Source organism: Heterodontus francisci, chromosome 28 (genome assembly GCF_036365525.1).
Source record: "Heterodontus francisci isolate sHetFra1 chromosome 28, sHetFra1.hap1, whole genome shotgun sequence".
NCBI classification, from domain to species: domain Eukaryota; kingdom Metazoa; phylum Chordata; class Chondrichthyes; order Heterodontiformes; family Heterodontidae; genus Heterodontus; species Heterodontus francisci.
In genome coordinates this window covers 24,558,602-24,570,346 of record NC_090398.1, presented here as the reverse complement: position 1 = coordinate 24,570,346, position 11,745 = coordinate 24,558,602, and positions in this window count along the sequence as shown.

Below are 11,745 nucleotides of genomic sequence, written 5' to 3'. Positions count from 1 at the left end.
GCTGTCCCTGAGCTCCTCCAAGCTTTTCTGGCCACTAAAATACGTCTGACAGTCAGAACGTTAAACAAGAAAACCAAAAGGAATGGAAGCAATGGAGTGAACAGTTGGGAAATCCAAGCAAAAGCTTTTTGGGTTCCCATTTTTGGGGTCCCATTTGGGATCAACATAAAGATTTGCTAATACACGGCAACCCCGCGGTATATTATTAAATATATGGTATGACCGATACAAGAATAGGCACGGAATGTTCTTTAAACACAACAACAGGTTCAATGTAATAATAACCACAACAGCAGTTTCCCAGTGCAATACTTTGTTTTCAGCTTCTGACAGCAAATGGCTATAAAACGGTCATAGGTAAAAGCGACAGTCAACCAGACAGAACTGTCTATGGAAGTCGAAGATAGGTATAAAACGAATCTGCACACATGAGTGTAGAGCAGGAAGGAGTCCCACCAATAAAGTGCAGCAATGCGATGTAATATAACATTACAGATAATGACCATGAGGTCTGCTGTCGCCATGGCCACCAGGTAGCGAATGATGCACGTAGAGAGACCACACTTTCCCCGAGACAGGATCCCGATCGCCACAGTTAACTGTGAGAAAAACAAATACATAGACACACACATATGCATGTTTGTAACTGGACTCCTAATCATCAAATTGATTCATGTGTACGTGATATTTAAAATGCAATTCCACCCTGCCAATGGCCCATTGCATTCTGCTTTCATTTCCTGAGATGAGGTGTATTGTGGGATCATTCCACACTGGATTGTTGAATTAACACCTGATCTTAAATGCGTGAGCTTTCCAATCTAGAAAGTCTAACTTGGATCCAATGAGCCCTACTATTTTCTGATTCTAACCGGAGCTGCAAAAATGGCAACGCAAAGAAAAGAAGAGCACGAGTGAAGACCACATCACAGATAACAGGAGCAGGAGAGATGACAACACCAAAGTTGAAAAGAGCAAGAGACAAGTTAGCAATGATAAAACGAACAGGAAAGATGACTGCACCATAGATACATGGAGCATTAAAGAAGCCAACACATAGGAGTAAAAGAGCAGAAGAAAAAAATGCAGCAAGGATCACAGTAAGGTGTGGCTGAACGACGAAGAGCCAATGTAAGACAGTGAGCTCAGCAATGTTGGGTGAACAGAATTTTATGCAAATTATAATAGGGTAGAAGATCTTTGGATGACCACAAGGTTATAGAGAGTAGAATGTGGGAGACTGGCCAAGAGGGCATTGAAATAGTCAAGTCTCACGGTAAAAAAAGGCATGGATGAGGGTCTCAGCATCAGATGAGCTAAGCTGTGTCTCTCACTCTGTCTCTGTTTCTCTCTGTTTCTCTCACTCTCCCAGTCCCAATCTGCACCTTTCATTTTTCCCGTCCCTATCTCTCTTACTCTGCCTGTTTCTCTTACACTATCTCCCACTCTCTCTCCACTTTTTATCTTGTTTTCCCATTCTCTGTACACCTCTATTTCCCATCTCTCTTTCTTTTTCCCCCTTCCTCTCTTTCTGTGACTATCTGAGTCACTGCTTCTCTCTTTTGCACCCTCTCCAACTCTAACTCTCTAACTCCGTTTTTCTTCCTCTCTACCTCTCATCCTGCCTCTCTCTCTCTCTCTCTGACCGTCTCTCTACCTATTCCTTTTTCTCCATCTCACTGTCTGCCTATCTGCCTCTCAATCTGCAATGCTCACTGCTTCTCGCTCTGTCTCATTCTCCCTATCTCTGCGGCTCTGCCCATTCCTCCTTCCCTGTCTCACCATTTCTGTATCGCTATCTCTCATAGAATTATAGAAAGTTTAAGGCACCAAAGAGGCCACTTGGCCCATCGTGTCTGTGCCAGCCAAAAACGAACCACCTATTCTAATCCTACCTTCCAGAATTTGGTCCGTAGCCCTGCTGATTACGGCACTTGAAATGCACATTGAGACACCTTTTGAATGAGTTGAGTGTTTCTGCCTCAAGTACTATTTCAGGCAGTGAGTTTCATACCCCACCACCATCTGGGTGAAAACAAAAAAATCCTCAACTCCCCTCTAATGTTTCTTGCAATCACTTTACATCTATGGCCCTGGTCGCTGACCTCTCTGCTCAGGTAAAGAAGGCCCGTCACCTCCAATCTATCCAGGCCCCTCAAAAATTTTGTTCATTTCAATCAGATTTCCCTTCAGTCTTCTCTCTTCCATGGAAAACAACACCAGCCTATCTACACTTTACTCATCGCTGCATTTATTTTCTTTTCAGACTCGCGTTTTGTAAGTCTTGCTTTCTTTTTCCACCCTTAGCTTTTCTTTGCATCTTTATAATTCTCCAACATCTGTGCCTCTTGTTTTGCATTTTTGTGCCCTTTTTCTTTGAATGCAATATCATCTCTTAACTCTTTAGTTGTCCATGACTGTCTATTTAGCAATTTTACCTCTTGTACGTGCGGGGTAGAAACGTATTCTTGTATGCTTTTGTAAACATATCCGACTGATTTTCTATCTTTTTACTCGTTACCTAGTTTGCCCAGTTTACGTGGACACTCTCAGTCTCAAGCCATTGAAGCCAGGGAAGAGAGAAGACATAACAAGTCTCAAACACATTAAAAGAGAAGAGAGAAACAACTATGAAATATGCAGGAGAGAAGGATAAAATGGCATCAGGCGAGAAAACACCATCAAACAGAAAAGGGAGGGGGAGGGAATACATCAATAAGTATCAACGGGAGCAGGAGAGAATACAGCACGAAGCATACATTGAGTAGGACTGAGGATAGCACAAGTACAAAAGCAGCAGCGGAGAGGACAACACCAGCAATCAAAGGAAGAAGGAGAAGAGACAAAATCAAGGATAAAAAGATCAGGAGAGAAAAATACACCAAGGAGAAAAGAATGGTGAAGGAAGACATTACCAAGGACACCACAAGCAGGGGAGAATACATCTTAAGGCGAGAAGACAACATTAAATATAAAAGGTGCAGGAGAGATAGCAACACCAAGGGGCAATCAGACAAGGGGAGAAAACAACAACAAATAAAATGGAATATGAGAGAAGACAACATCAGGGGTTAAAAGAACGGGAGACATGATACATACAGGATATAAAAGATGCAGGAGAGGAAACAGCAGCAAGACCAAAAACGAGTTGCACAATGGGAGCAGGAGAGAAAACTGCAGGGCAAACATTTCCAGATCAAGTTACGACATTTACCAGGGACACAACGTGAACAGTGATACAGTTGCACGGTGTGCTATATAAACATTGCATTCTGAAAATACCTTACCAGATATGCCAGTTACTGCAACAACGGGGTAAAATATGACCTGTATCGGAGTCGTTTCTACACCAAACATTGTTTGTGTGAAGAGAATTTCTTCTGATGGGTGAGATAGATGATCGTTCAAACTGCAATATCGCAAAAGCGAATACAACAGTGGATTATGTAGGATGTTTTGATCTCTAATGACCCAATTAGTTTGCATGCCTAGTTTCATTAGTTGCAGACTGTTGAACAAACATGCTCTATATATTCATTACCAAGCACATTAGGCAAGAAGGTATTACAGAAATAGCAGATGGGGACGCCTTTGGGAGCAAGATCTGCAAGTCCTCAGCATGACGTATTCCGACTGTAATCCAGGTATACAATGCAGGACATTTTGAAACAAGGCCATCGTTGTGTCTTTTGTATTTGAAATGTGGATGGAGTTCTTCCATTCCCTCTTCTTCTTATGTTAGAACTCTCACAATTCCCCTTTTGCAGTCTCTCACAATCCCTTGCTCTGTCCCTTTCAGTGTGAAAATTCCTATCGTCTGGGCCTCTTCATCTACCTTTCTAACATTCTCCATATCTCCCATTTACTTTCTACTTATTCCATCTCTCATTGTCATTCCTCTTGTCTCTGGTTTTCTTTGTCCTCTTTATGAATACCTAGTCACGGCATTTCGTCCACTTTCTGTCTCTAGTTTCTCATTTCTTCCCTCTGGTTCTGCTTGCTTCATTCCTTCCCTCGTCACTTGTCTTCTTTTGACTCCTGTTTTCCATAGTCCTGATGATGAGCAATTTCTCACTGTTGCTTTTTCTCTTGATGATTTCGACACCTTAAATAATGCCCTCTCTAGCTGTCTCTGCTGTTTCCCATACCATTGGTCTATCAGCTCTTTCATACGTCCACCCTCACCGTTCTGTGAACACTCAGGGATATATCTTTGCGTGCACAATCATGTTTGAAAGGTCGATAGTCAGAGGGCACAGATTTAAATCTATTGGCATACTGTCCAGAGGCAACATGAAGAAACTATTATTATGCAAGAAATCGTTAGGATTTGGGATTCAGTGCATCATAGAGTGGTGGATACAAATTCAGGTGCAGCCTTCAAAAGAGAATTGCATAAGTACTTTAAAGACAAAAAATGCAGGGACATGACAAAAGAGCGGGTGGGTGAAACTAACTGCAATGCATTTTTGAAAGAGCCAGCAAACACTCGACTGACTGATTGGCCTCCTTCTTTGCTGTATGAATGTATCATTATTTGGGTGGGATAGATAGATAGATAGATATATAGATAGATAGATAGATAGATAGATAGATAGATAGATAGATAGATAGATATTAGGAATTGCACGATAATTATCAGATACAACAGAGATGGGTTTCACGGATTCAAGGGGCAGTCCACCCAGTGAATATGGCATGAAATTTCAACCAGACAGTTGTTTGGAACTCTGACTTTCTGCAGGTGAGTTTTCAGCTCCTGTTTGCAAGGATTTAGCCACTAACCCTAACCCTAACGTGTTCTCCTCTGACAGCAGATCCCTCTCAATCCCAACTCCACGTGTACGGACTTCACCACAAGGCACAATTCTCCAGAAGCTCCTCATATTTGCTTAAGTTGTCTTGCTGGCGTGGATTTACCAGCATTTGCTTTATCTGAGTTCTTCAGTGACAACCTGTGCACTGTATGACCGGGTCCGGTTAGTCGGGTTCTTTAGTTAATAGAAATGGAGTCAGCCTTCATTTTCCGAAGAAGGGTCACTGACCCGAAACGTTAACTCTGCTTCTCTTTCCACAGATGCTGCCAGACCTGCTGAGTGAATCCAGCATTTCTTGTTTTTGTTTCATTTTCTTCTGCTTGCCTGCGTTCCAGTCCTCCCTGTTCTGCCTGATCTGGGTAAGACTCTGCCTCCGTTCATCTGGTTGCAACTGGTGTCCATTTCCCTCGAAAGCGGGAGTTTATTTTTCAGTTCTGTTTCAGTTTTTAGGTTCCATCCCTGCTTCATTCTTAGTTACCCTTTTGTTTCGGCTCCACCTTAAAAAAAAGCTTTACCATCACGGAACCCAGCACACGTCCCTTTTGGAAACAATCTTTACCATCGTAAGACTTTATTTACACTGCTTTAGAAATACAGCAAGTTTTCTACATCATAAACATTTCACTAGGTAGGTTCCTACATAGTTATCATTTTCATATTCTACAATCACACCTATCGCATTTGCAAAATCATAAGAGCTTAACCAATAAGAAAACCAAGCGAATGTGAGAATAAGGATTATCAGAATTCAAACATCATAGAATAGAAAATTGCTTTTCCATGCAACATGGAAAATGTTTATTGTAAATCGCTGCAACATTAACCTTCAAAGAAATAACCTGAACGTCTTTGTTGAAAATCTTTCTAGAAACACTGGTTGGTTGAGGTCTGTATAAACATTGATTATCGGCGACATCTACATCAAAATATTGAAGAGCCAGTACAGGACATAAAAAAACCTCTTCTCAATGGTCGAATACTTTATTTAATGCTTATTAATCTTCCTAGAGAAGTAAATGAAGAGCCGTTTCAGACCAGCATTATCATCACAGAGCAGCACCTCTCCTACCCCTATGTTGCTGGTGTCAATAACTACCTTAGAATGGCTTAATAAAATCTGGGGGTGCAGGAACTGGCTCCTTTATCAAAATGGACTTTAAAATTTCAAATGCCGTTTGCTATGATTCTGATCATTTTAACTCACAATGTGCTAAAAATATATGACATTGGCCTTGCCAACTAGCTCTTTGACAGGTTTATGACAAGCTTTTGCCAGCCTGTCAAATAGAGCTGTTAAATGTCTGACAGGATCACTCCTGTCGCTGTACACAAACGGGTCATCAATGTACGCAACACACTTACTCAAACCGGCAATCACTTGATTGGTTATTCTTTGAAATGTATCCAGTGCATTTTTCATGCCATGACTTTATATTGGAACAGACCATCTGGTGTCACAAGAGCAGAATTTCTTTAGCTTGTTCGGATATGAATACTTGCCAATATCCTTTAAGCAAACCAACCATGCTAACAAAGGTCGAGTTTCCCACTGTATCAATACAATACTCATGGCTTGGGATTGGATAGGAGTCCAACTCAGTTACCACATTAACCTTTTGGCAATCTATGTAGAATCTTTGAGATGCGTCTGGTTTTGGCACCTCAATCCTTTGGATAGTCAAAATAGGAGACCCTAATCATATTGTTCACGGTTTGGTGATACCTTTCCAAAGCACATTGTGATGATGTGTAATAGGTAGACTACTTGAGTGGCTTTGCTTCAAAATTTCACATGATATCCTGAAATACACCTGACATGAAATTTGATCATTTTTCATCCAGAATATCTTTTTGGTAACGCATAACTGGTTGAAAAAAAACCTTGATCATCACATCAATTACAAGTTTCACAGTGATCTTCTTCTATGGTACTGCCTCTGGAAATCTGGAGGAAAAATCCATGATGCACAGGAGATGCTTATGAATTGTCTTGGTCGTAAGTAAGGGTCCAGCACAGTCCACAGGAACTCTACCAAACGGTTCATCAAAAGTAGGTATCAGTATTAATGGGGCTGGCTTAATCAACGACTGTAGTTTCCCAAACATCCAACATGCATGAGAAGTTTTACAATAGTCAAACACATCCTTATGCAGCTCCAGTCATTAAAATATTACCCTAAACCTGGGTCCTCCCTATCATGAAATGACCTGTAACCAGAATCTCATGGGCAAATCTGATAATTTCACCGCAGTAGCAAGGAGGGACAACAATTTGAAGGACTACAGTCTAATCCTCATCAATGAACCCCGAGAAGGGGTTGCACGTCCTCATCAAAATGTCTTTCTGATATCAAAACATTCATGGACCTTTTCAGCCTCTGACTCTGAAGAGAAGCTCCTCCATTCAGGGCCCGCCTCATCCAAGGGAGATATTCTTTAAAAAAAATCACCTTTGTTTTCCTGGGAGCCTTTAATACCAAAATTCCCATTTAACTCTTTGAAAAAGGTTTCTAGCCAACCAAATATCCGAATTGTCTTCCACTACAACTGAATACATCTCATCTCGCTTAGTCCCAATTAGCTTCAGATCTGGTTAAAACACAATCTGGGAATATTCTGGGAAATTCATCCTGCAAAATTTCAGTCTCAGCAGCTGCAAGAGGTTTCTTTGAAACTACTGGAGACACCAATGCTTCATCTCCCACCAAGTTATTTCCTTGCATAAAATCGATGCCCTCAATGGGCAAACTAGGAGCGACCCCAACGGTAAAAGGACAAGTGACCACTTCACATTTTTTATCAACCCTGAATACGGAAATGGGTTAATAGATCCCATCAATGCTTTGGATTAACACCTTCGCATTCAGTGAACTACTTGGTGGGAGGAGGACATTCATGTCACTGGCCAATATCAGTGACTGTGTCATTCCTGTATACTTCAGAATAACAATTGAATTCCAGCCTTAACAATTGACAGTGAGGATACATTACCCTCCAACAAAAGACTTGTTTAGTGCTCTACATTCTGATTCCCTCTATTAGTGAATGTGGGCGAAGCCACCTGCTTGACATGAATGCTACTCAGTAGGACAGCATCTCCTGGGGATACATCTTTGACTGCACACTTACAACAGGCTTGTTTCCCCCCCCCCCCCCCCCACTTACAGCAATCAGTCTTCACATGTTCTTTCTTATGACAGAAATAGCATATTTGTTCCCTTGAACCAAACATTTCCTCCTGAATTTCTCTTTTTCAAACTTGAGGTGTATCTTCCTCCTTACTTATGCCATCAGTCTTAATTGATTCAGTTCTCTTTTTACTATTAGTTTTCTTATATCTCCATTTTTTAATGAAAGTTTCCAAATGATGGTCAGTGAGTACTGCTTTTGTGGGTCAATTCATAACCATCTACCTTTGCTGCAACAACCCTATGTTACAAATGCTATGTTCTTCAAGTGGAACCTTAATCCTGAAGGGGCACTTTTGAATTCTTCTACGAGGGAGACTTCTCTTAGCCTCTAAGGTTTTCTGTAATCTTCATTGATCTATAGCACCTAACAATCCCTATTTGCTTCTCTCTAGTAAAGTCCATGGATGTCTGGCCCTGCGTTTAAAATGTTGTATATTTCTGTCTTTAGGCCTCTGGTACCAACTCATAGCCATCCAGAACCGCAGTATTTATCTTAGCTGCGTGAGTGTTCATCTGAAAGAGATGAGCATATCTCCAAAGCTTTTCCAAAGGAAGTTCTCTGTTGGTGAATTGCCCAACACGATTTAGTTCAATTCAAATTCACGACATTTGTCTCAAATGTTGCAACGTGCATTTTCTACTCTTTCTTCAGTACATTTAGGTACCAAGCTTATATTCTCTTCAGAATCCAAATTACGAGTAGATTCATCTGGGTAAACCTCAATTTTCACCCCTGATACACTCCCACGGGCATTGAACTTTTGCATTCTTATTTTGTGGTCTAATGCCAATTTTCACATTCCTTGTTCTCTTTCCTTTTTACCTTCTCTTCACTATCCAGTTTTTGCTCTCTGGTCCGATTTCATTTTTTTTTTCTCATTTCAAATTGTCTTTGTTTTTTCCTTTCTTTCCCCCTTTATTTTCATTCTTCTTTCTCTTTCTTCTCTTGCACCTTTCAATCTCAGCTTCGCTTGATCTTTTCAATATTAACCTCTCCACCTCAATGTTTTCTAATTCCACTTGAATACTAGTGGAAATAGCCTCTTCTTTCAGTAAGTTCAGACAAGAAACCAATTCTTGGATTACTTCTGCTTTCTTAACCAATGGGATTTTGCTAACCTCTGTATATTCTGATATAGCGGCCAAAATGACCTTTTCAACTGCTGTGATATACTGAGAGTCACTTCTTTTCTCCTAACAAATTCTTGGACATTAATGGTACTCATGTTATTTCCCATGAACCCAGCTGAAGTAAATGTGGTATTTTGTTTGCTTAAATTCTGGAAGGTTCCAGTAAAATTGTTTCACAGGCTAACTTCCCTTTATCCCCGACGAGTCACCAATTTTGTTATGACCCCCATGGAGATCACCAAACAGAATCTACAAGATTTCTCTTTTAAATCTTTTACTTTAGCAATCAAACCAAAATCTACATAGATTAAACATGCATCAATAGAAAGATCATAGTCAGTATCTATATTACAAGTTACACAGTGACTATCAGGTATAAAAGAGATGGATTCCACGAATTCACTGTGTAGTCCACAAGGCATATATGGCACCAATTGTCAGCCACACATTTCTTCACGACTCTAAAGTTCCTCAGGTAGATTTTCTGCTCCTTTATTCAAGGATTCAGCCACTGTTCTTCTGATAGCAGTTCCTTCTCACTCCAAACTGCATAGGTGTAGTCTTCACCACAAGTTACATTTCTGCAGAAGCTCCTCAGCTCTGCTCACTAGAGTCTTGATGGCATGGAGTTACCAATCATCCCTTTGTCTGACTCCTTCAGGAAGAACCTGCACACTGTATGACGGGGTCTGGTTACTTGGCTGCTTAATTTAACAAAAACAGCTCCTGGATTCAGCCTTCACTTTCTGCTGCTTGTCGGCTCTTAACACTTGCCTTATCTGCCTGATCCGGGGAGGACACGGTATCCTCCTATCCTGTTACAAACAGTGTCAGTTTCTCTGGAAACCAGAAGTTGCTTTCATCTTCTGCTTCAGCTTTGCATTTCCGTTTTTTTTCTCCAGGTTTTTTAGGTTCCATTTCTGATTCAATCTTAGTTACCCTTTTGTTAAGTGCCTGTCTAAAAATAAACGAGCCTTGCAACCACAGATTGCATCACAACAGTCTTAATGACGGCACGATTATGTCGTTGGAAGCCTAACTCGGTGTCAAATATGACACCAAGTTTTCAAAAAGTCTGTTTCAGCCGTAGACAGTTCTCAGGGGGAGAAATGGGTTGGACCGTTTCATGGAGGTCCGAGATCAAGAGCGTGTGCCACTAGCACAAGCACTCACAACTCGATCCTCCAATGCAACTTAATTTGGCTCCAACTGGCCAATTAACTGGCGGCCGGCGGGCACGCGGGTGGACCATCCCCAGAATGGAGCGTGCAGTCAGGCGACGACTGTGAAGTCAAGTGGCAGAGGATCCTGTGCTACTGTATGTCCAGATGATCAATGTATCCTGTACTATTGCACATGTAGAGAGGCAAAATTTTCTGGGCTATTGGACCTACAGAAGGTCATAGAACCTTGCACTATGCAAAGTTTCAGATTGCACTCAGCCATTTGGATCGTTAATTTGAGGAGTAACCTGGACCACTGTGCCTGTCTGTGTTCAGTGCACTTTCCAACTTTCAGAGGTTCAAAGCAGCCACATTTATTGGTAGAGAAAGAGTAACTGCGTCTATTGGTCTGCACGGAATGTCAGCATAGTCTGGGCCGTTGGGATATGCAGTCGATCAGCGTATACAGGTCTACAGAGCCTGAAGAGGAACAGTTAGCCGGGGCTATTCGGCTATTACATGGTCAGTTTATCTTGGACTATAAGGCCAGAAGCACTTAAGAGTACCTTCAGCTATTGTATTATACAGATTGCCAGAGTACCTGAGGATATACCGAGGATCAATATATGTGGGCTATTTTTCCTGGTCTTTGCTGAGGGCAAGCGTTCATTTTGTTAAAATGCCTGCAGAGCTCCAGAGTACCTGGGGCTATAGAATGTGTAGATGGTATGAGTACGGTGGTGGTATTGAACTTGAAAATCATCAGGCTACCTTGGACTTTGCAGTGGATCTGAATATGCTGGGCTATTGGGCTTACAGAGGACTACAGTTTACTGGGCTATAGAAGAGGATGAGTAACATGAGCTATTGCTGCAGTAGACGTTCAAAGTGCCCTTCGAAATTGATATTGCAGTTGTTCAGAGTAACCTGAGCTTTTGAACTATGTAGTGAGCAAGACTACCCTGGGGAATTGAGCTTGTAGTTCCTCAGAAGGCATGAGCAGTTGGGCGAGGAACGACACACATTACCCCTGGCTTTTGGACCTGAAGAACGTCGTGTGGCCCGTAGTGCATCAGAGAACCCTGGACTAATTGGACTTCAGAGAGTAAGATTGCCCTTGCTATTCTGTCTGCACTAGGTCAGTGTAACCTGGGTTATACAGAGTGCCAGAGTACCCTGAACTATTGGGCCTTAAGAAGGCCAGAGAACAATGAGTTATTGAGTACAGCATCTAAGTTCCCTGGCCTTTTGCACTCCTGTAGCACCTGAATACCCTGGGCCATTGGGCCATCAGAGGGCCAGATTTCCCCATTGCTATAAGACCTGTAGGGGGCAGAGTATTTTGTGCTGTGCAGATGCTTAGAGTTCACTGCGATATTTGGCCCTTAAATGATCAGTGTACCTTAGGATTTGAACATGTCCAGAGTAGTCTGGGCTATACAG